Below are 26,492 nucleotides of genomic sequence, written 5' to 3'. Positions count from 1 at the left end.
AGTTCCCCAGTGAAAAAAAATGCATCTGGTTCTCCTCCCCTTAACAACCTAGCCCACCCTTGATTGTTGTAATCTGCCTCAAAATGGTGATACCATATGCTTATGGTAAACCCTGCCTTTTGCACATGCTTAAGGTAAATTCTGCCTTTGTCCACCAAAAGGTTGATTCTGCCTTACCCACTAAATTTGTGTGTCATTTTAAACCAAGGTGAAAGATGGGTTTAAACAGCCATTACAGACAAACTGTAATGGCCACCTGTGTGTGGTCTGGTATGACTGTACAATCCTTTGTGTGTGTTATGATCCCATTGGTCACCTGCACATGACTGGGCTCAACCTCATGGATATTGCCTTTAAAAACCAAAGTATGTGGGCCGCTCCAGGTCTCAGTATCAGCTCCCAAGCCTGTGATGTGTCCTTTATCAGTCAGTGTAGGAACCTTCTCAATAAAGTTGCTTCTTTGTTAACAACTTTGTTGTGGTGGGCTCTGTCACTCTGGATGACTAGGTGGGCTTGCCTGCCTAAGTAGGGGTCTTACTACTACAGAAAGAAGAGATGCCAAAATCTTGACACAGAAGACTAAAAGGTTCATGGCACAATATATATGGCATTTTAAGAAGGCAAAACCATAGTGACAAGAAATCAGATAAATTGTTGGTTGTTAGGGTCTGTTGGTAGAAGGATTTGCTCAGTCATAAAGGAGCACAATAGTACTTTTGGAGTGGGTATAAAAGTTATAACATGAAGATATATAGCACTGCCCATTGTATGATGGTATTAAGAAAGTGAAAGAGTCACAAAGTGCCGAGGGAATTACATTGTTTTCTACAACCAAAGAAATTTGTAAAATACTCCAATGAACTCTTCTCAACAATGAAATCAAAACAATCCAGAAGACTTCGTTATTATAGAGTACTGTTTTAAAGTATTATATATCCAAAGACCAGAAAGACTATGAAAACAAAATAAATGTTACTCACCAAAAAAATGCAAGTTAAATGATGTACTAAGAGACAAGAAAATAAATAAAATTTGAATAATTCAGAAAATATCAAGCAAAGACAGGATGTTGAGCTACTGGAATTTTTCTACACTCTTTCCTGGAGACTAATTCAATTTAAATGTGTTTTTTTTTGTCTTGCTTTGATTTTTTTTTCAAATCTGGTATACTCTAACAAAGTTGAATATATGCATAGTATAATGCATGCATACTTTGCATACAAAAATCATATTTATGTATGTAAAAGCATACATAAACACACCAACCAACAGACATGTTAGAATGTTAATTTCAACACATTAAGTAATATTCTAAAACTGGAAAATACTCAAATGGCTAGCAATAATTGATTAGGTAAATACATTTTGATGCTTATGTGATGATGGAATTCTATATAGGATTGAAAATGAGTATTATAGTAAAAAAATGTTTTAAGTCCTATAAATATACTACTGACTGAAAGAAGCCACAACAAAACAGAATATCCCACTGGATTGCCAACATATCCATGTTATAATAATACAAAAAAGAATAAAGAACCAGAATTCAGCTAATTTTATGTTAATCAATGACAGTTGTATATATATATATATATTCTTTTCTTGAACGTTATCGTCATTTTTGTGAATTTTATTTGTCAAACTAATTTCATTTATGAATATTTCTAGTCATAAGATATCTTTAAATAACATGTTTTGAAAAATTATTCGTACCTATGGACAAATAGATATATCCTGGCAAGTTAGCATTGTATTTAACTCTTAGTAACTTTTTTTTATTGCTCCAACCCACCAGCATTTTCTAGGCTGATTTTAACATCCCAAACTTCATTTTTGGATGAATAGCACTCTTGCTTTTTGCTTAAATAGTGGGAAGGGTGTGTCTGCTTTAACATTGGAAAACAATTGGAGGATCATTGACTTCTCATTTGGATTAGTGTTCTCTTTTGACAGTCCCTCTCCAGTCTTAAAGATTTTATCAAGTATACTCAACTTTAAGACCCTTTTTATGGTTTTACCTTTCATTTTGGCTAACACACTTGAAGCATGGTGTTCTACTGTTTTCTAAGAAAGACTAAAGACAAAAGATAACCAGCTCATGAGGAGTTTTCTGGAAAATTATAGATAGATAGATAGATAGATAGATAGATAGATAGATAGATAGATAGATAGATAGATAGATAGAGGTTACCTATATCTTGTTAACAATTGAGCAATTACTTGCTAGAGTTTTGTAATAACAAAACTCAGTAGATGTTTTTAAACTGCAACTGATTATGAAATTTTGAACTCAAATAGAAGTTTTCCTTAATGCAAGGATTACAAACACCATTACTGTACCAAGAATCCAGATTTTTCTTTTAGAGATACATCCCAAATAGCACAGAAATCAAATCACATTACCCCTTATGGTCTAAATTGTGAGGATTAACATTACTGATAGGTGGAAGGGAACACAAACAAATCAGGACAATGTAAAGGTCTGAGCTTTAGTACATCTGAGCCTAGGGTTTAGGTTAGGCCCTGCTTGTATGGACAGTCCTATCTCCTGTTGTTTTCCTATTAAAAAAAAATTCTACACATACTGATTAAAGACAGCTCACACTGGCTTTTGCAGGCTGGTTTATGTAGCTGTGACAACTTTGTTTTGTTTCCTGGGCATTTACCCATGCACAGGAGCAAACTGCATCCTGAATCACTTTGGTCCCTTGATCTTAAAGGGAGTTGACAGCACAGAGGAGAGGAAATGGAGAAACAAAACCTTAGCTTTATTTTGCCAGCCATGATCAGATATACATTTAATTTTTTGCATAGAAGTACATAGGAATGACATAAATCACACCCAACTTAGTTTACACTAACTTAGTTTACACACACCAACTTCATTTACTTTCCAAAGGAAACTATCCTTTTAAACTCCTTTCCCAAGACCTTTTAAAACTGCCTGTTTTTCCCCCCCTTTGGCTTGTAGTCAAGTCTAAGAATTTTCAAGGCAACTCAGATTAAATCACAGCTTCCACTGACAAAGATCTTTAGCAAGCAGAATACTTGGTAACTTTGAAACCATGACTGTTTACATATTTTACATATAGACAAATAGACAAGCATGTTTGTGCACAAATCATAGGGCATGCTTAGATTTTAATATCAGACTGTTAAGGTTATTTTTTTAATTTTAGCAGTATTATTTTGTCTAATTATTATGGAACCACGTGGTCAGTTAAAAAACAACACTTTGCCAACAACAAAAAAACTTTTCAGTAGACAGGAGACAATACAGGGACATAGACACTTGTGGCATGCCATAATGAATGGCTCCTGGGCTGATCACAGGGGAGGATAACAGAATCAAGTCAAGTTGGTACAAAATCCAGTTGACCATAAACAGCAGCCAAGGTGGAGCATGTTAAACTTCCCTATTATGTGCAATATTGTCAATGCTAGAGAGGACTCAAGATTTAACAGAATTTAACAATCTCCATACTTAACAATAACAGAAAAACTTTTAGCTAAAGTTCTTTAAAACAATACAGTAATCCTTTGAAACTTTTGGTAACAATCAACCTCCATTTTTTTCATCATGATGAGTTTTTTTCTTAACAAGTTTATATCTTTTTTGTGCACAAAGATCTGAAAGTGTGTAAAATGAATATCAATCATACATTTTCCTGAATTTTTAGTGGAAAGAGATATTTTTGCCAATCTTACTAAGATAAACCTTTAAACAAATTACTCAGCTGGGCAATATTTTCCAGTGCTTGCTAGCAGGTATATTAGCATATCAAATACCCTTTGTTGAAGAATGTAGGAGTTAAATTTATCCTACCCAGTACCTTTAGTTGGGAAAATGGAGGGGTTAGCTTAAGCTAATTTTCCTTATCAGCAAGCTGGCAGAGTTTGGGGGGGGGCTAGAGAGGGAGAGGGAGAGGGAAAAGGAGAGGGAGGAAGGGAGAGATAGAGAAAGAGAGAGACAGAGAGAGAGACAGAGAGACAGAGACAGAGAGGGAGAGAGAGAGCTTTCATCATCTTGTGTTTAAAAAACTATTTGGCATAGGTTATTTTATTTGTTCTATGTTTATTTATATCATTAGTGGATTGGAAATGAACTCTCAACAAATATGAAGCCAGCCATTAATGGAACAAATTCTGTTATAAATAAGGGTCAGTTTCATGTAAATTTGTGAAATTTGTAATTTGCTTCTTCAAGTGCTTACTTACTTTCCATGGAGTAAATGCATCCTGGTATTCCAACCTTTGCTTTATTATCATGTATTAATTTTAAAAAGTCTCCTTGATAAACATTCTTTGAAGGAGTTTCACTAAGATATAAGTTACTAATAATAGCTTATCATTGCTTCTATATTCCTGGTTCCCAAATATTAACTGATGAAATATTCTGGGTAAATAATTGTTTAGAAATCAAGATTCATTAGGCCCACAGAGCAAATATCACCTGCTTGAATCTTTTTGTTACTCACAAAGCAAAAACCTTAAACACTTCTTATGGTGAACACTATACTAACTCTACTTAAACATAGTCACAAGGGAACTGTAACTACTTATTATTTTATTTTGTTTTAGTTATGTCCTAACAAATTCTATTTTCCAAGCATAAATCTAAAGTCTTGAATGCAGAAAACAACTCTGCAATGCCACATGACAGAAGTTTCAATTTAATCCTACAGTCACTGGTTCATTAAAAAGTTAATTTTTAGTTATTTCTTTAATTGGAATTGGGGCAAGTGCTAAGTTAAATATAAACTGAATGATACTTTCTGTCTTCAAAGATACAAAACTACTATAATAATTACTATTACAGTACTTCTACTTGTAGCAGGCATGACAAGTGCACAAACCCCAGAGAAAATGATACAAAAATTATTTAAGAAGTCTTTAACATAGACCATTATGGTAAGCATTTGTAAAATTTGGAAATATTAATTATGATCTACTAAACAAAGTGGGAAGTAAAACTCAGAGATAAACTAATCTTTTCATGTTCCTTGGGTTTTTTGTCTATCAGAAAATAATACAGTAAAATAAATGAGGTTAGTCTGCTAACATACAGACATAATTAATTCACATAACTATTGATTAGTTATGTGAATGACAACCAAGAAACTGTCAATACTGGCTAACAGTGAGCTTGGTGGGTGTGGATCAATAAAACCTTCACAAAGGAGGTGACTTTGAAGAAAAAAATCTATTTTTTATAATTCTATATATTTCTAGATAAAGAAAGGTATGTGTAGGGAAGAGAAAAAGAGGAAATTATACAGTATAGGAGGATTGAAAATAATCGTCATAGGCCTTGAGGTAAAAACACATTTCATGCAAAATTAGAAGAGAATGAATATGGAGTTGAGCTGATGGCTACATATGGCTAAAATATAATCCCTAGAGAGGATTTTTAATAAAATGATGAAGTAGATGATAGTTATGGTAATTTCATTTCTGAAAGTGTTGCTTTATTTTCTGCTTCAGGACTTTAGTCTCTGAGTAGTCTCAGATGAAAATACACATAGTGGATGTTAGAAATAAATAAATATAACTAGTTTTTGCTGCATTTAAAATAGGTGTTGCAAAGGTCTCAATATTTAGCAGAAAAAAATTGAATCTTTTGAGAGATGTAATAAAGATTTCTTCACTAGCCAGTCGACTTACCTTCTTGACATTAAGAGCATCAGATAAAATGTTTGTTCAGTGCATAATTTCTTAGACATTTGTCTAAGAAAGAAAGAAACAGGAAGAGAGAGAAAAGAAGGAAGGAGCAAGGGAAGGAAGGAGGGAGGGAAGGAAGGAAGGAAGGAAGGAAGGAAGGAAGGAAGGAAGGAAGGAAGGAAGGAAGGAAGGAAGGAAGGAAGGGAGACAGAAGGGAGAGCAGGCAGGCAAGAGAGCAGGAAGGGAGGAAAGCAAGAAAGCAAGAAGGCAGAAAGGGAAGGGAGGGAGAGAAAGATGGAAGGAAAGGAAAGCAAATAAAAAAAAAGCAAAGGAAAGGAAAGGAAAGGAAAAGAAAGGAAGGAAAGAAAAGTAATCTTATAAGTTCCCATATTAACAGAATTTGGAGAGTAAAGACCAAGTTAAAGCTATTTGTCCTGTTTTTCAATTTCAAAGAATTTTTAATCATTTAATATAGCTGCATAATGAATTTTATCCACTAAGCAAATATGAATGAAGTAGTCTTTTCATCCCCAAAGAGCTAATATAAAACTACATTTGATATGATTCTAGGCAATAATGAGAGCCCTCTGAGAAAATCATATTTAAAGGAAATTAAATCACTGAAGCTATTTGAAGTTTTTTAATCTGATAAAGTTATAAATTCTCAACATATGCATAATAATTATTGCTTCAAGAACTGTATATGGTAGCCTCCACTTATCTGCAGCAGATGAATTTGAGGTGTGTGCCTTGATCCTATATAGTACTAAACCCAAAATATACTGTTTTTATGCTCTACATACATTCCCAATCAAAGTGAAGCACTGAAAGAAATTAATAAATCATAAGATGTACCACATGTGACAAACAAAATATAACTATTTGACACTTATGAATTAGCTATGGTATTTTAAGTTTGTATTTGACCATGGGTAACTCAAACTTCGAAGTAAATAGAACTAGTTTACTTATAACAGTGCAATCAGACAAACAGTTTCTGCTTCTACCTTAAAAATTGCTAGTAAGGAGAAATTAAGTGAATTAAGGAATGTATTTGCTTTAAATACCAAAATCATATGTCAGTCAACCATTTTTTCCAATAATCACATTTTTTCTATTATTGTCTCCGAAATATTTTGAAAGCAAATTTTCTAAATGTATGTGTGTTTCATATTAGATTTAAAACAATGAATTTAGAAAGGATATTTTATCAAATATTTTCAGGTGTCTAATTGCAACTTTAATGATTCATTGTTGAATTATTTAAAAATTTCTTTGCTGATGAAATAAGATTCTTTTTTCCTACATCAATATGACCCATTATTCATTTTCACTTTATTGCTGAGAGAAGAAAACCAACAGCTTTATGATAAACACAGAAGGATCTATCAGTCCCCCATCACTTTTCATGAACTAAGGACTAATGTCAGGAGCTGTCAGATATAAATGATTTTCTCCATAAATCTCCTTTTTCTTGCAAAAGTAAGTTGCTGTTCCCTAACGTTGCACAAGCTTTTGTTCAGATTTTCTGTCATATAAAATTTAATGAGAACAGCCACAGAAACATCAAGAAGTGATTATGTATCATAGAGAAATCTTCAATTTTGTTGAGATTTTCTCAAGTAATTACCTGGAAAGAAAGAAATCCCTTATTAAAAAGAGAGGAAGAGAGGAAGGATGCAGTCATCCTATTCAATGCATATTGTATAAGAACATGAAAATTGATGGGAGGGCTTGAATTGGTTGGAATGAAAGAGAATGATGAAAAGGAAGACATCAGTCAAGAGGTGCTGTACCTTTTGCATATGGAATGCTAACCCCTTTCTACAATTACTTAAAGGTAATAAAATATAATTTAAACAATGAAGAGATCTTTAATTGGCATAATCATGATTGTTATTGTGTGTATATGTGTGGGGTTGTGTATACACACATATTTTACATACAAGATAAATAGATAGATAGATAGATAATTACAGGACAGTCTAAAGTATCATGAGACTTAGTCTTTAACTCAAGTTTAATATTGTGAAAATGGAATATACCTCCTCCCTTGGCCAGGTCTCAATTATGGGAGTCTCACATTTTTCCCCCTCTTTCTGCAACAGCTGTCTCTTGCTTGACTGCTCCTGTTGTCTGTTGCCAGGGTCAAGCACCTTCAGGCAGACAGCTGGGCCTCCTTGATGGAAGATTCCCACCTCTACAATTTACCTAGACTCTTTAATTCACTCCTACTCATCATCTGCCAGAGTTACAGCTTTACGATTGTTCGAACATATCACGAGATATATCTGTTTGCTTTGCCCTTTGGGTACACTCGTCTTTTTTTTTTCCTCTGAGACTATGTGCTTAAGGGAGGACAGGTTATTGTTTCAAGTCAGGGGGCTTTAAGTAGATAATGAGAATGTACTTAATTTATGGTCTCTGTTTCCATTTGGCTCATCTGTGTATGTGTGTACTTCCAGATATTTCCCAAAGGGGCACTTAATTCATCCAAAATATTTCCCCTATAAATCCACACTTATGTGGTCAGCTCCCTGACACATGGCGCAAACTCATTTCTTTCTATTTGCCAATTTGGCACAATAAGCTCTGGAAGGAAAAGTTTCCCCCATCAAATGGAAGGAAAAAGGAATTCTAATAGAAGGGATATAGGTCCCTTTTCTACTGCAATTCCCATATTCTCTCCAAATGAAACCCATAAAACACTTGCGGTTTTATTTTTGCAAAATAATGGAGGGTTAGCTGTTGGAAAGAAGAAGAAACTAGTTTAAAGGCTTGCTGATGTTGGAGATTTTGAGTTCTTTATTCTCAGAGTTAAAAGCCTTTGGAAGAGCAAACGATTATATCTGTGCCAGCATTTTACTACATTGGGGATCAAATGCCACTGATTCATGCTCATTAGGGCTGATTCTCCCTCACCTGGGAGGCTTAAAGACATCTTTATGAGAGCACAGTGAGGATTAACTTCATAAGCAAAAGTAATAAGAATATATCTGTATGGCGGGCCTTAATTTGTGAGAGAATGAGATCATTTAGTTCGTATGCCCTGGAAACCTTTAAAATTTTTAAATACATTAGAAATATACCTAATAAATCTTTAAAAATCTGTGAGCGATGGGGTTGCTTTATTAGTATGTTTTTACCCAGAAAGAGAAACTAGTGTTGGTTATCTTAGGAATAAAAATGATAGTAGTAAGATGATTAGAAAATTAAAGCTACTACATAATGTCATAAATTGCATATTTGCCCTAACCGATCAATTTAATTTAGAAGTTATTTAGTATTGATTCTCTTCTTGTTACCCACACATCCTACATTGTAATACTCATACAGACCTAACTCCTACTAATGTTGTCCTGGTCTAATTGGGACTTTCAAAGGTGATTTTGAAAGACCTTTAATATACATTACCTCACTGTATTTGGAAACTTTGGAGTCCTGAAAAGAGAGGAGTAGGTATATATTAAAAATGTCAGTTAGTGTCTGGTCTTACTTTTTCCAAATTTTACACTCTCTACTAGAACCTAGAACCTCTTCTACAGCAGACGACTCCATAGTAAGTTAATGTAACAAAATGTACTTACCAAAACTTCATTATATTATACTGATATTTGATTGTAAATCTGTATTTACTAGATGAAATATCACTACAGTAAGAAAGGCAAAGTGTATCTGCCCATTGGGTTTTCTACTCATGGCATTTTATTCAACCCACTAATCTAAAATTTTTAGGGCCTGCTACATACTAGAGATCATACATAAATAAGCAAAAACAAAATAACGTAAAGGATACTCAGAATCTCCCAATTTAACTGGGAGATAAGACATTTGCTTAGTGAAGCCTCAACACCAAGGAAAAAAAGATAAAATGTTAAAATAAATAAGATAACTACAAATATGAAAAAATCTAATTATTTCACTTACTAAATGAGGTGTTCACTATGTTTACATATCTATTCTGTTTCTCATCTCCCTCGAGTATTTTAATGCTACAGAATTCAAATTGTCTTGTAATAGAACTGATTGATAGAACTGTTTTCAAGTCATAACTAATAAAATGTTCTTATTTATAACTGAGTTGACTCATTATCAAGAACTTCTGCCTAGGCATATTAATGGATAATTTTCTTTCCCAGAGTAATGCATAAGAATGAACTTTCTCTGTTTGTCCAAACATAATGTAAGCATTAAAATATTTCTGATGTTATACTCTGAAGCCAGGAGACTGTGGCTCAGTTGTATTACTCTAGTTACTCAGGAGGCTAAGATCAGAAAATCACCATTCTAGTGAAACGTGTGACTTAAGAGCTAGAATACAAAAAGATGAATGAAAAAACAGGACAAGAACTTGGAGCTCTAATTTTAAACACCTGTACAGGAACATATGCTCATTAGCACCCATACACATACACAAACACATGTGAGTGAACACGCAAAAGAATATAAAAATTTCATCTAGGATCCTGTAGATTTTAATCAAGACAAATTCACAAGACAGAAAAGTAAAGAAGATTCAATTTGACCCAAGAGAGTTATAGTAGAATTAGCACTATCCAGCTGCCTATAAAGGATGGTTTTCCAGAACAGGGTGCCCGTGGCTCACACCTGTAATCTTAGCTACTCAGGAGGCTGAGATCTGAGGATTGCAATTCAAAGCCAGCCCTGGCAGGAAAGTCTGTGAGACTCTTATTTCCAATTAATCACCAGAAAACTAGAAGTGGTGCTGTAGCTCAAGTAGCAGAGCACTTGCTTTGAGCTGAAGAGCTGAGGGGTAGTGCCCACACCCAGAGTTCAAGCCCCATGACCCTATACCTCCCCCCAAAATAAAATTATTTTCTTTTTTTACCTTTCCTTTTTTGCCCCATTTTTCTAGAATTTATGATCTGAGTTTACAACGAAAATTTCTGCTCCTCCTTTTAGAAATGATATAACCTACCTTTTACAATGAACTATGATTTTATTGAAGAATAATGAATCTTCATAGATTTTGCTCAATTTTTTATTGGGTATGGTTGGGTTTTGTCTAAAGCTCCCATTAGTTAACTATGCTTTGAATTTTGTTAGTTTCTGTGTTCTGTCTATGCTAGAAAAATGTATATTGTGTCAACACAGGCTTCATTCTAGCCTACAGTGAGTGAAGGAATAATTTCTTGCACAACAGATCTTATACTTTCCCAGGCCAATAAACCATGGCCTACTGATAAAAAGTAATTCAGTACAACTTTGAGCAAATGTATACCCTGAACTGAGTGGGGCTTTATTTGCAAGTATCTTCTTCAAGAAAATTAGTCTCAGAGTAAAAATAATTGTCATTCTCACACTACAGATAACTAAATTTTACTCTAGTGAAAGTATATTTCTTTCCTAATAACCTTTCTTATCATTTTCATTAAGTTTTACGTCTTACATGAATTTTTCGCTCCCAAGAACCAGGATGATGGTTGTGCTGAGTCTCTGGTAATATTAATTACAGTTATTACACAATTTTCTGTGTGTTATTTTCCTTCTCTCCCATAGAGACATCTTATTTTTCTTTCTTTTTTTTTTTTTTTTTGTCAGTCATGGGGCCTGAACTTGGTGCCTGGGCGCTATCCCTCAGCTCTTCAGCTCAAGGCTAGTGCTCTACCACTTGAGCCACAGCACCACTTCCGGCTTTTTTTTTGTTTATGTGGTGCAGAGGAATCGAACCCAGGGTCTCATGCATGCAAGGCAAGCACTCTACCACTGAGCCACCTCCCCAGCCCGAGACATCTTATTTTTCTTTTGGCATATTTTAAAATCTTAAATGAATACCATTTGGAAGTTCTACAAAACATGTGATATTTACAAATAAAAAAAATATTGAGCCATGCACCTGTGGCTCATGCCTGTAATTCTAACTACTCAGGAGGAAGAAATCTGAGGATGGCTAGTCTGAGCTCTTATCTCCAATATGCCACCAGAAAATTGGAAGTGGAGCTGTAGCTCATAGTGGTAGAGCACTGTCCTTGAGCAAAATTGTTCACTGACAACATCTAGGCCCTGCATTCAAGCCCTATGACCTACAAAACCAAAAATGTGGGTGGGGTGGGGTGAGTGTGTAAATAAAAGTAGCCGGCATTATAGCTTCTCAACAATATGTACTTTTCACAAAATATTAGTATATATTTATTTATTCAATATCATTTCTTCTAACCTATTTGATATTTTGTTCTTCCCTAATAAAAGAAAAATATATGACATTTAAAAACAGTTAAAGTTAATATTTTTGAAAATGACTTGCAATTTAGTATGGCACCTGAGAGAAGACAGTTTAGAGCAGCTTTACAAGATTTAGCAGCTCAGTTTACAAACATACATCACACAAGAGAAATGTTTACAGAATAACTAGGACCTCTGGATTAGAATGTCCAAGATATACGCACCTGTTGTGTCTTTATCAATATATTACACATTTTCCTCAGAGTGTGGGGGGCTTCTGTTTGGCCTTGAAAGTGGGTTCCAATATTGCTTCCAAGCTACATTCGTGGGCTAGAGGTATGGTTCAAATGGTGAATAGCAGTGTATGGCACATAATTACCAAATTTCCCAAGTTCTACTCTCTAAATGCCGTCTTGGTCCCATTGGCATCATCACTTTCCTTTCTTTGTAATTCACAGGCTTTCCAATGTGGCCTGAATTCATTCTCAAAACAGGAAGTATCTGTTTCATTGACAAGGCTTTTTCAAAACCTCACCTCTACGAGGTTTTTATTTTTCCTTTTAGAACTCAGTCCTAATTATCCTTACTATTCCTTAAAGTAGTTCTATTTTTTGACTTCTCTTGGCTAATTAATGTACCATATTTTCGTGCAATGTTCAATTTCAATTTTAATGTGTTACATGTCATATCTAACTGGAGTGTATTTTTTATTGTTTTATGTTCTTGCAAAAGGCTTGCTATCCTACTTATGATAAAATTTTCATGGATATCTTTTGAATACAGATTCATCTGTTTCATATTGTATGGCTGTTCTATGCGTAGAATGTTGTTGATAAATCCTTTGACAATCCTTTCAGATGTGGACACATAGAGACTGTGTGAAGGATTTTGACATACTAGACAGAAAAGCAAGTTGTATCTAAGTCAGATTCTCACCATGGCAACAGCTGTTTAATTCACAAAGAATCATACTGACTTCTGTTGTAAGTAATGCGAAGCTTTATGCTCATAGCGGTTTGTTTTGTCAAACTAGAATTGTACCTATATATACTATTGTTCTGTTTAAATAGGTTACAGGTCTGAATTATTGTTTTAAGGAATCATAGATACTTACCACAAATTTTAGGAACTTTTCACCCAAAATGAAGATTACAGTTACAATCTAGCCTTAACAGCAGCCTTGTGTGTATGAATAAGGACAAAAGATTATAACTACTCAAAGAATTATTTAACCTGTAATTTATTTAATTCATAGAGTGAAGTGAAAAGAAAATCTTCAGATAAGCCGAAAAGTTTGCCACTTTTGATAAGTAACAATGCATCCTAAACTACTAATGCATAAGAACACTCTCATATCTATGTTTGAATATACATCAAAATATATGCATATTCATACAGATATATACAAATATTCAGAAATATCACACTTTAGTCTCTGGCAGTGTCTCATTACAATAATTATTTTTAAAATTGTACTTGTTTTTTCATGGTTAGTAATTTAGTCTCCACTTACCATCTATATGCATGGGTACTTTTGAAAAGAATGATACTATCTTCTGGTACCCAAGTGTACTCCATTACAATTGAATTGCTTTATTTCTGAGTATTCTGTGATTTCACTCATTATTACTTTGATGACTTCTTTCTAAGCTCAGATTCAGGCTAACTCAGTTAAGTCCATTTCTAAGAATGTCAGTGTTTAGACAGAAAGAAAAAAGCTATTACTTTGGAGAAAGCCCCTATTTACAGAGATATAACTGAGAGAGAGAAATACTAAGATCCATGTGAAATATAGTGGTGAGGCAAGTGTTAGATAAAATGTAAATGTGAAAATTAAGCTCTCAAGATGTTCCGATGCACATGAAATTCAAATGTTGTTCCTAAATCAAGACAACCATGAAAAGAGGATTGTCCATTAACTAAATCCCCACTGACCTCATAAAGATCAAACTCCAGAACTATATCAGCACAAACATGAATACTATGCTGCTTTGTAAGCTGCCTGCCACTTTTCTTTAATGATGTCCTAGCAAACATTTGTTCCTATCATTATCCTGTTTTAGTAAATTCTTTATCTAACCTATGGTTCCAATAATGCTAGCCATATGACATTTTTGCTGATCATACAGTATTTCATTTTATTTTTATTTTATTTTTCCAATCCTGGGACTTGAATCAGGGCCTGGCTGCTGTCCCTGAGCTTTTTCTGCTCAAAGCTAGTGTTCTACCACTTGAGCCACAGTGCCTTTTCTGGGTATTGTAGTTTATTGGAGATGAGAGTCTTATGGAATTTCCTGCCTGGGCTGGTTCAGAAACAGGTTCCTCAGATCTCAGTCTCCTGAATAGCTAGGATTACAGGCCTGAGCCACAAGCCCTTGATCTTTTTTAAAATAATATTATTTAGATGGTATACTCGAAATGAATTTGCTTGTCCTCTTCAGTGCTTTTTGTTCTGTATTTTACACTCTCTCTCTCTCTCTCTCTCTCTCTCTTTATATATATATATATATATATATGTATATATATATATATGTTCCTAAGCCAGAGCCTACTAATATTTTGAATACTTTTGATATTGTTGACTATTAAAGCACTGCCAGTGAATTAATGTTTTGAAAGAACATGTTTTTAGAAGGTACATCTACAATCATAAATCGTGGTGAATTGAAGTAGTGTATGTGTAGCAGAGACTAAACGTTTCAATTCATTGTAATTTTTTTTTTTTTGCATGTAGGTGTCCTTGCTCTAGATATTGAGGATATAGATTAACGGTACAGTGTGCCATTTCTTCATGAACTGACTTGGACTACATGAGCAGACAACCAATTACTCTGTGTAATCACTCATGATGGGGGTTCTAATTCATGTAGGAAGTTAGTGCCTTAAGGAACCTTGTTTACACACACACACACACATACACACACACACACACACACACATATGCAGTAGATCTTAAATAGAGATAACAACAACAAAAATATCCAGGAAAGCTCCAGGAACAATGCCTTTTTAAATCCCCAGTCCAGCAGCTCTTACAATGTATATGTTACCCAAAAACATTTCCTAAACCAGTCGCCCGTGATTCACATTTCCTAAGTACCTAGGAGGCTGAGATCTGAGGATTGCAGTTCAAAGCCAGCCCACGCAGGAAAGTCCACGAGACTCTTATCTCCAATTAACGACCACAAAACCAGAAGCGGAGCTGTGGCTCAAGTGGTAGAGCATTCTCCTTGAGCTGAAGAGTGCAGGGACAGTTCCCAGGCCCAGAATTCAAAGCTCATGACCGACAAAAAAAAAATAAATAAATAAAACTTTTCGGATTCCTATTTGATAATCCATAGAAAGCCGAAATATTCTAATCAGTTCAATTTTAAATACAATGAATGCTCAAGGAAATAGTTCTAACCAAGGAACCAATTTTCTGATTATTCCTGCCTTAAGTGGAGTTATCAACAAAAGGGCAAATAGAATCTATTAGCTATAAGAAGGTAGGTTTACTACTGAAAGTTCCTTTCTTTTCAAACTCCCATTTTCCTCTCTATCTTAATAATAAAATGGTAAATCAGTGAATACATGAGGAAAATTCCTTTTACAATAATTTACCAATCTGTGTCAGCTCTTTCTCATGATCATAAATACATTATCTCTTTCCCAATTTGAGGACAATGATTGCTAAGTGCACTGGAATCCACCCATTTTATTAACCCTGAGCTCTTTGATCACATCTGGTGTCTCTTCTTCTGTCTCTTTTTCTAGGTAATTCTCCAGCTATGGCATCACTGCATAGAATTGTTATTTTTCCAACATTAAAACCAATGTTAGCAATAAATATCTTGTAGTTTTATAAACTTATTGATCAAAAAGCAACTTTCAATGTGTTGACTACTGAAGACAATAATGTACTGAATATTTCAAAAAGATAACAGAAATGATTCTAAAAGTTTTACCATAAAGAAATGATTAACACTTGAAATAAATATGTGTAATATATGTATATGCTGTATATATGTATATATATAAGTATATTGGGAAATGACATTGAAAACAAACATACACTAGTTTTTTTTCTGCCTTATGCTCACTTTCAACTGAAAAAAATGGTAAATATATTGATTCATAAAGTGTCAGATTTTGAAACATATATACTGCAAATATATATGTTTTATATATTCAAATATATGTGTAAATATATTTGAATATAATATATCCATATACATTTCAAAAACCTCATACTCTACCAAATAATGTATTTATCATTTTTATTTTAGTTGAAAATGAGCTTACTGTAGATTAACAAAAACAAACAAGTGTATTCTGTTTGCTGACTTCAATGTCATCCCCAATATACTTTTGTAAATTAATAGCTAAATAAATTTAAATGCTGATTTTTTAAACTATAGATCTTTAAAAATATTTTTTATTGTAAAGATACTGTACAGAGGGGTTACAGTTACATGAGTAAGGTAATGAGTTTTTTGTATGTTCTTCTCCCATGGTATAAACCATAGTTTTTTTATTTTAATACGTTTTTATTGTAAAAAATACTGTACAGAGGGGTTACAATTACATGAGCAAGGTAATGAGCACATTTCCTATCAAGCATGAACTTCTTTTTTTTTTTAACTTTTATATCAGTGCTGGAGCTTGAAAAATCATGGGCAGGATGCTGTCCCTTGAATTTATTGGTCAAAGTTGGCACATTGATACTTGAGTAACAGATCTGCTTCTGGATTTTTGGTGTTTACAAAGAGATAAGAGTCTCCAAAGACTTTCCTGCCTGGTCTGGCTTTGGATCTCCATTCTCTTATCTCAGCTTTCTGAGTATCTAGAATTACAGGCATGAGCCACTGGTACCTAGCTTTTATGAACTTTTGCAATCCCACAGTGGGCAGGGGGACTTATGCAATAAGAGTTAGTAAAATGACAATCTTCTATGAAGTTCTTTGTACCTAACAAGCCAACACCCTTGCCCCAGGAAAAGCAATGTAGGAAACTGTGTATCTAAGAACAGTAAAACTCTTAAACTGAAAGACAAAATTAGAAATTAGAGGTTAAAAGGACAATGTCTTGGCAAAACACCAGACTTTAAGTTTGAGAAGACTTGAGAAAATAAGATCCATTTAAATACTTGAAATAAGGAATTAAGAATGACCCCTCAAAGAAGAAAACTATTGATCTAGAGATAGATTACTATTCAACGCAAAAGTTTTATTTGAGTTTAAGTCAAAGAAGTTGAAACCAATATGAATTAAAGCTCCAGTATATCATACAGGCAGTGGGCTGACATTTTTACTTGTGGCTTGCTTCTGTAGCTACAGGAATACCTGTGCCTGTGCTAGAGCTGATTTCCCTTGAACTGTTTTAGAAGTATATAAAAGCAGTTTATAGAGAAAATGAGCCAGAGTTTGGGGCAAACGATTCTAATCAAAAGCAAATAATCTTCTATCAAAATTAGAATCTGTTCTAATTAAATTTACCTTGCTGTAGGCATACATGGAGATTCATCAGTCAGTCATATGCAAAAATGTACCTTTAGAAGAGTTATAGTCTCCATACAAAGTAGGAAAGGGTCATAAATCTCTTCCACAAATCAAAATTCTGATGTCTTTCTCTGATTGATTTATTACTGCATATTAATGTCCTTGAGCACACGAAGTCACACAAGCTATATGATACAGACAAGGCAGTTGTTATTTTCATTTCTGCAGATGTATGTTTATATTTAAAATTGATGAGCTTTTGCAGAGCACTTCCCCATCCTTTTCACAAGCTGTGAATACATCCTTCTGGTGTCATTTGTCTAAGATACAAATGTTGGTTTTCCTTTTGACCATCACATGTCATATTCTGATGCTAGAGAGTAGGTAGATCTATGAATCAGTTGCAATTTTTAAGTATGTCTGACCATTTACAATATTTAAAGTGAGTACAAATACTTTCAGAAAAAATATGAAACGATATCTGAAAAAGGTCACTTAAAGTAAGTATAATTCAAAGTAACATTTAATTCTGCCTCGTGAAAAATACCAAAGCCAAACATGCATATTTTAAGAACACATATATATATGCAATTATAACAATAAAATCCATCAAACAAATATGAAGTCAAATGCACAAAATGTGGTGATTATTATTTCTTTGAAAGTGGCTAAAATGGCCTACCACATCTAAGAAGGTAAAATAAAGGCTGAAAGGAGTTGTAAATATAATATTTGTTATTTAAAATCAGGAAACATTAATAAAAAATACACTGAACTTAAAGCTAGGAAAGATCAAGAACACCCAAGGGAACTACTTGGGATAAAAACAATGACTGAATAAGAAATTGATACATTTTAAATAAATTTAAAAATATAATTTGTAATAACAAGTAAGAACTGATTATTAGAAATAAATGAAAAGATTACAGATACTAAAGCTTATTATAAATCTAAAGTATTTCTACATTGTGGAATGGGTAATGATAGATATACAGATCAATGGAATAGAATAGAAAATCAAAATATAATCTTATGATCAACTGATTTTCAATATAGATACAAGTTAATTCTACCCAAAAATAGATGTCATCACAAATGAATGTGATCAGTTCAATAGAAATATTCCAGAAAAAATGAAACAGGACAAAAAGCTCGTAAAAATCTACCACTTACTACTGAGAATAAGTAATCTAAAATTGATCTTAAAGTGTAAAATCTATTTTGTTTGCTGACTTCTGTAATCAAGGCAAAATACATTCTTTAATCAGAAAAATGATAAGAAGTTACATGCTCATCTTTCTATGATCCTAAAAGTTACTTTATTTATACTTATTTAAAACAATCAAACAACTTGTACTTAACATTTGCTTCCTTATATAGCTTCCTTTATGAATCTTTGTGGCAGTAAATCATACCTATCACTAAACAACATTAGAAAAATAGATGATAGTGAATAGTCTAAGTATTCCATATTCTCAGGTGTAGCTTGACATCTTACAGAGAACATTTTGTTGAATAATTTGAAAAATGTTCCTAGATTTTTTTCTATCCAAATCTTGTTTATCAAATTCTCTCAGAGATTAGTGAACTGCTGAAATATTTATATGGCATACTTTTTATCATAAAGCATTTATATACTTAGAAATTATTTTGCTTTCAGCTATCCATTTTCACTGAAATTTGGATGTTTCTTCTTAAGGATATGAGGCATATCTTCTCATGTTCAACTGTTTAAGAGCACAATTTAAAAGATATATACAAGGAGAGTGAGGGAGAGGGGAGATAGAAATTCTATTTATACATACTTATCCATACATATGCATATTGTTTTTTCAGTATACTAGTCATCTTCAGCCACTTTCCCATTTTCATGCTTGCCCCTCAATTCACGGCCTTGCCTTTTACAGGCTTGATTGCTCTGATGGTTCTCTATCACTCCAGCCATACCTTCAGCTATCCTTTGATTGTTATTTTAGAGATGGAGCCACACATACACACATTTCTTTCTGGGATGACTTTGATCTTTGTCCTGTAGATCTCAGACTCATAAATAGCCAGGATTACAGTTGTGAACTACTGGCTCTAGGCAGTCTCCTCAACTCTTACATTTATTCATTGAGTTATGGAAACTAAAGGAGACCTTTCCTGCTTTAAATGTTTCATGCAAAGATCATGCATTTGGAACACTTATTGCAAATTTTATATATTGATGATATTGGGAAGTGGGCTTTTGTTAAGTAATTAGAATTAGATAAGACAGAGCCATCACTAAGGGTCTTGCCACTTTAGAAATGGAAGAGAGTTCTGAGTTCTCATACTGCCATTCTACAATTCTGCATTGATAACAACCTCACTAGATGCTTCACGGTCTCTGAAAATATAAAAATAAATTTCCTTATAAATTTCCCAGTATTTGCAATTTGTTATACTAAGAGATAAATTTCATGAGGTTGTAGCATTGAAAACAGACTAAAACAGAGACTAATATTCCAAGCTAGCATCAGTGTCTGAACTCATCATTTTACATGAGTGGGATTTTAAATTTCAATGAATCTCAAGCAAGAGAGCAATGTGACAAGTCCTTGAATCAACACGGGTTCTGCTCCAGTAAGTAGCTTGTCTATTCAGTCTAAAGAGTTACTATGAGATTTTAGTTTGGAAGACCATAATATAGTTATTTTTTAAATTTTTGTACAGTGAAACTCCATGACATGCTAGAAGATCATAACTATGAAAGGATTGAATCAGCACCAATCCTTGCTACTAAATGCAACTTGATGGTGAAGCAACCTGTTTTACTTTCTTATAATGGCAATGCAAATTGTATAGATGTGATATTAGATGTATATACACTCTATTAATATCATCAAATAAACTTAAAATTTAATTATTATTTTTCTTAAATGTATCCTTGAGTTAAAGTACATTGTCTTAGTTTAGATTACTTGTAACATTTATTTTCGCTGTCTTTATTTTTTTACTGTGTATATAAGCCTACATACATTTTCCACACTTGGATGTGCTAAATTAACTTTCAAGTAATGTTGAACTATGAAATATAGCTGTATATTTCATTCAATGCTCCGGTCTCTGACCAAAGGAGCATACTATTGTTTTCCAAGATATACAAGCTATATTATCCTATTTTACTTTCATCATATTCTAATATGTTAGGTCATCTTTCCATAAAAGACAATATAGTTATCATTTAATCTTTAAAATGAGTACTTCCAAGTTATTCTTTAAAGCAATGTTATTAAGGATAAGTATACATGTGATAATAAATATATGAGCATAAACTTAGCTTGTAAGTGTATGAAAGATAATAATGGCTAATTCTAAATTTCAAACTTTCTTCACTACAAATTGTATAACAATTTTATGTAAGTGAACTTATTTAGCCTCTATCTCTATTTGGTCACGGTTTATAACATGGAATTATTAACTTTTAAAACTAAGACAAAGAATTATATGGCTGGAAGTATGACTCAAGTGGTAGAGCATCTGTCTAGTAATCATGAGTCCTTGAGTTCAAACCCTAGTTTCAAAAGATTTCAATTCTATGAAATTCTACTGCTTGGCAGTGCCTTTCAGTTTTGTTCCAGTCTAGGACAGTGTTAATTAGCTTTGAATTTAAAATACTAAAACATATATGTGTGTTTAGTAAATTAATTCAGTATTCATAAAATTCACATGAATGGATTATAACATTTTCTTCCATAAAACAATGGTTCATTGTAGCATATGTAATGCTGAGAATTGTGTTAGATTTCATCTAATTGTGTTACTGCATTATCTAAGTCACTAAACAGTTCTGGCATTTTTACTAATTGTCTTGTACTTGGCAAATTAAATCCAATTTGTCTATAATCTTTGTACATAGTGAACCTCTATGGATATACAGAATGTATTTTAATTCACATAAAAAAGTTAGGGGTGGTTTGCTGGTTTTAGATGATGGGTTTTATTCCTGCCACAAGAAACCAAGTCAGCAGTTGTATTTAAGAATACATTTCCATGGAATGTGAACCAAACCACTGAATATTATTTCTAGAACTCTGGTTATTCAACACTATTTGTCCAATGACCAGTATCATTGGATAGTCTAGATTCACATAGAAAGCAAACTGTTGCAAAATAATTTTATTTAGAGCTAAATGAAAATAAATTTTAATTTATTCTATTTTAATTTGATTTTTATTTAACTATGTGCTAGAGTGTATGTTGTGTTTCTTGACTTTGCCCAGAGCCATGCACATTTGGCCACGCCAATATTTAGGTAGCAGTTTACAGAAAGAATTCAGAAAATACTACTGGCAGTATGGTTGTTTTCTACAAACAAAAAATGAAGTGTGAATTTGTAAAGAATGGTGTCTTCCAAAGGGAAAGTAAAACTGTAAATAATGCAAATTGGCAGGATTATAGAATATAATGATTCCAAAGAATATTCTGAGTTATAATTGGAAATCCTATGGAAGGAAACGGGTAATTCCATTTCATGTGTTGCTAAGTATCAAATATATCACTTGCTGAAGAATTCATTTAACGCCAGAAAAAAATAAAAAAAATGTGCTTTAATGTTCTATTCACTTAAGAATCATTATTGTACATCAATGTGAATGATGTAATGGAGAAATGACTTCTTATGTATAGCAAAATAGAATGGGTCTTCCAGAGAGAAGATTATTTGGCTTTCTGTTTGTATTGGATTTATAGGCATTTTATTTATGTTCAGAAATGAGAATGCTAGTTGTGGGAAGTCATGTCTCCAATATTCTCATCCATATGATGAAAAGCAACTAGAATAAAAGTAAAATAATAAATGGGATTCATCCACTACTTAGGAAAAGAAAACAGCTGTAATACAGGAATGAGATTAACATTTAAAAAGGAAGAAATATAACATATCCTCACCTTAATGTACTCATGAAAATGATTAAATTAGCCGGCACCAATAGTTCATACCTGTGATCTCTGAGGACAGAGATCAGGAAAATTTTGTTATAAAGACCATTCAGAAAATAAAAACAAAAACAATAAACAAAAACCATATTGTTGGTTTCCCAATCGGTGATTGTGGTGACTGACATCTGTCAGCCTAGCTACATGGAATGTGGGGAATGGAAGGATCATGGTTCTTAGACAGCCTGCACAAAAAATGTCATGGAGATCACCATTTCAACACAAAAGCAGGCATAGGGCTCTTACCTTATGTCCCAGCTACAGCAGTTGGCATAAATGGGAGTGTGATCCAGGCATAGGTGAGAGAAAACTGAGAAACTATCTAAAAAAAAAAAATAATCAGGCCAAAAAGGGCTGGAGGCATGACTCAAGTGATAGGACACCTGCCTAGCAAGCACAAAGCCCCATGTTTGAATCTCAGTATTATACTAAATAGATAAACAAATAAATGAATAAATAAGAGTATATTTCACTTCCACAAGAAAATGCATTTGGCTAAAATAGGAAATATTCTAATTTTGTACAAATGCTTTTTTCCTCTCCAAATATAACTAAAAATGCAAAATATAATTTCCAAAATTTACCATGAGCAAAAATTAATATATATCATACATATATCTATATAATACACATATTATACAAATGAAAATGAGTCTCCTTAAACTTCTTCAGGTAACAGAATGGATGAAAAGAAAAGAATGCTATGGGTTTGTGTCAGCAAGAAAAGGTGCAATAAAAGCATCAACTTTCAGAAAAGACACTAAAGAGAAGATAAATTATCTGCAGGGAAGTTCCTCTCGAAATGATTTCCAGGGTGACTGAAATGGAGGCTTGTTTTAATGGAGAGTTCCTGACATGAACCCCTGGCTTGCACTTTCAGTTCAGCTTTGAAATCATTTTTCTTTATGTGGTGGTTCATTCCACAGAAATGGCTTTGCTTGGAAGGGTCTCCACCAGGTATAGATTACTCTAATGTGCGGTGTCAAAAAGTCACGGAAGAAACTGAAGCAGGTAAGAGGAAAACAGCAGAAACTAAAACCCAATGTGCAGCGAAGCACAGAGAAACCAGGCTGCTAGCTTCACCAAGGAAAATTCAAAAGCAAAATTTAAAAGCAGAGTTAACTTTCTTTCTATTCTTCAACTTTTAAATCAGAGGCTCTCATTGTTTATGAAAATTTATCTGAGTTGTACTCTGTCATATTTAAATGTTAGATTTTTGTGAGAATCCATGAAAAAAAATCTAAATCCTTGGCTATGGAAGGTTGACCAAAATTCTAGTAAATTCATGTTATTGGTAGAATGTCCAGTATTGCTGATTGGCTTGGATTCGTGTGGAAAGGAAACTTTTACCATATAATGATGTTAGAAGTAGGTTACTTCAGTCTGCTTATTTTCTTAGTAAAGAAAAGCAAAACATTTTGGTAAAATAGAAGATTTAACAAGGAGTATTTTTTTTTATTCTGAACAAATTTAACTGTTATATAAATCTGAGCTATTTGGATACTTGTAATATCTCTCATCCAAGTTGTTATGTTTAATTTTGAAGTAAATGAAAAATCAACACTGTAATATACATCTTTGTGTTGATTTTAATTGATCTTTTGAAAGTTAAAGAAGATACAGGGCTTCCATTAATTGATTGAGCTGTGCACAGAAGTGGCACATTACTTCATATAGATTATTAGGCCTCAGAGATAGTAATTGTTTTTAACTCTGATACTATATTATGTGTGTTTTATTAGTTAAAGATCTCACAACAATATTCATTTTTTGAAAAGTAAAAATAAAATATGCCTTTTCTCTATTAGGCACTGCTCTATGTCATCAATATGTATTACATGACATTATATTAAAACTGAGGACCTAGAGAACTAATGCCACTATCCCAGGCCTCAACTTGTTACACCTTACTAAATTCAGGATATTTTCATATGTATTTTTAAGGTGGATATTGAGTCAAAATTCCAATTCATTTGAGTTTGATTCGAGAATTGCAGTTTTTCTGCGTGTTATCTACCATGAGCAGTGTTGTTTCCTCAGTCATTTTCAAGATAATTTCTAGTATATGTACTGCTAATCCTCCTTATGTATACATCAACCTTCTACCTTTCTAATTATGAGAACCAAACTGTCACACACAACCTGAGGCCCACTTTTTTTGTTTGTTTGTTGGTTGGTTGTGGGGTTTGAACTCTGGACCTGGGCACTGACTCTCAGCTCTTGAGCTCAAGACGAGTACTTGAGCCACAGTGCCACTTCTGGTTTTCTGGTGGTTTATTGGAGATAAGAGTGTCACGCACTTTCCTGCCCAGACTGAATTTGAACTACAGTCCTCAGATCTCAGCCTCCTGAGTAGCTATAATTACAGGTGTGAGCCACCACACCCAGCATGATGCTCACTTTTATCTAGCAATTTTATTTGGATATTTTTTTTGGGGGGGGGGTTGGCAGCTGTGGGGCTTGAACTCAGTGTCCGGGTGCTGTCCCTCAGCTCTTCAGCTCAAGGCCAGTGCTCTACCACTTGAGCCACAGCGCCACTTTTTATCTGGATTTTTGAAGTATGCATTTCCTCTCAGCAGATCAGAAGTCCTGAGCAATTAATGATGCTAGAGAACAGAACTCCAGAACTTACAGAAGCTATATAAATAATATCTGCTGTTCACACTTATACCAGCTCAGGTGAGATGACTTTAAAGCATGTTCTACCTCCCAGTGTCTACCGATATAATAATATATTAATTGCCTAAAGTAGCACTTTGCTTTGTAACCTATCTTGTGCCTGCTTTCTTCCCTTCAATCTCATTTTCCTATTGTGCTAGTGGTGTTTCCTGAAATCAGCACTCAAATAAATAACTTCCAGTTTTACCTAGCCTTGTCCTACAGTTTACTTGTAGAGAAAATTAAATGATTGTGTATTTAAAAACTTCATAACCTCATATCTACACTGTATATTAAAAGACTCCACATAGAGCTCGCTTATGACCAAGCAATCCCACTTGTGGGCATTTACCCAAATGATCACAAACAAGACCACACGAAAGCTACCAGCACAACTATGTTTATTGCAGCATTATTTACCATAGCTAAGATACGGAACCAACCCAGATGCCCCTCAGTAGATGAATGGATCAAGAAAACGTGGTATATATACACAATGGAATTCTATGCCTCCATCAGAAAGAATGACATTGCCCCATTTGTTAGGAAAAGGAAAGACTTGGGAAAAATTATATTAAGTGAAGTAAACCAGGCCCAAAGAAACATAGGTCCCATGGTTTCCTTTAAATATTTCATTTTATAAGAGCAAAAAATCCCAATGTCTATCAATATATAGTATTCCTATTAATTCACAGTTGAACCAAAATTTCTAAATTCCTGTCAAAAGTTTTGTGAAAATAGGAGCTTACTCTGATGCTTTTTGCCTTGTTATATTATTGATGGAAGATAAACATCTTCCCACATCTTCAAATACTAGTTTCTACATCCAAGCAAATACCTGTTTAGTGTTTTTGCTTACTTTATGCCTTGCTGCTTGTCCTGTTCTTATATTTTGTTATAAATTCTCTCTCTTTTTTTTTTTTTGGTCGGTTATGGGGCTTGAACTCTGGTCTTAGACTCTGTCCTTCAGCTTTTCAGCTCAAGGCGAGGGCTCTACCACTTGAACCACAGCGCCACTTCTGATTTTCTAGTGGTTTATTTGAGATAAGAGTCTCACGGACTTTTCTTGCCCGGGCTAGCTTTGAACTGTGATCCTCAGATCTTAGCCTACTGAATAGCTAGGATTACAGGCATGAGCCTGTAATAAGTCCAATACACTAATCGTTAGTTGGTTAACATGTGTTACAAATTATCTTCTACCTATATTTACGTCTTGTCTTTTTGCAGGAGTTTCAAAAATTAAGTTTTAATTTTAATGCAGTCAGTTCTAGAAATAGTTTTTATGGTTATGACATTTTATTTTTGATTAAGAAATCTTCTGCTACCCATGTTAAAAATATTGTATAGCATTCTCTCCTAGAAGTTTTAATGTTTTACCTTTTCACTCTATTATTTAATCCAGAATAGATTGCTTATTTTTCATAAGAATTAATTTTCATAATACCATTTATAAATATAACTTTCCCCTCTTCTATCATAACCTACTGCAGTCAGAATTAATTTACCATGCACTTCTCTTTTCCATATAAAAAAGATATCACTTTTAAA

The sequence above is a fragment of the Dipodomys merriami genome, unplaced genomic scaffold, assembly GCF_024711535.1.
Source record: "Dipodomys merriami isolate MVZ:Mamm:240054 unplaced genomic scaffold, mDipMer1.0.p SCAF_7, whole genome shotgun sequence".
Lineage (NCBI taxonomy): Eukaryota > Metazoa > Chordata > Mammalia > Rodentia > Heteromyidae > Dipodomys > Dipodomys merriami.
This window is presented reverse-complemented; position numbering follows the sequence as displayed.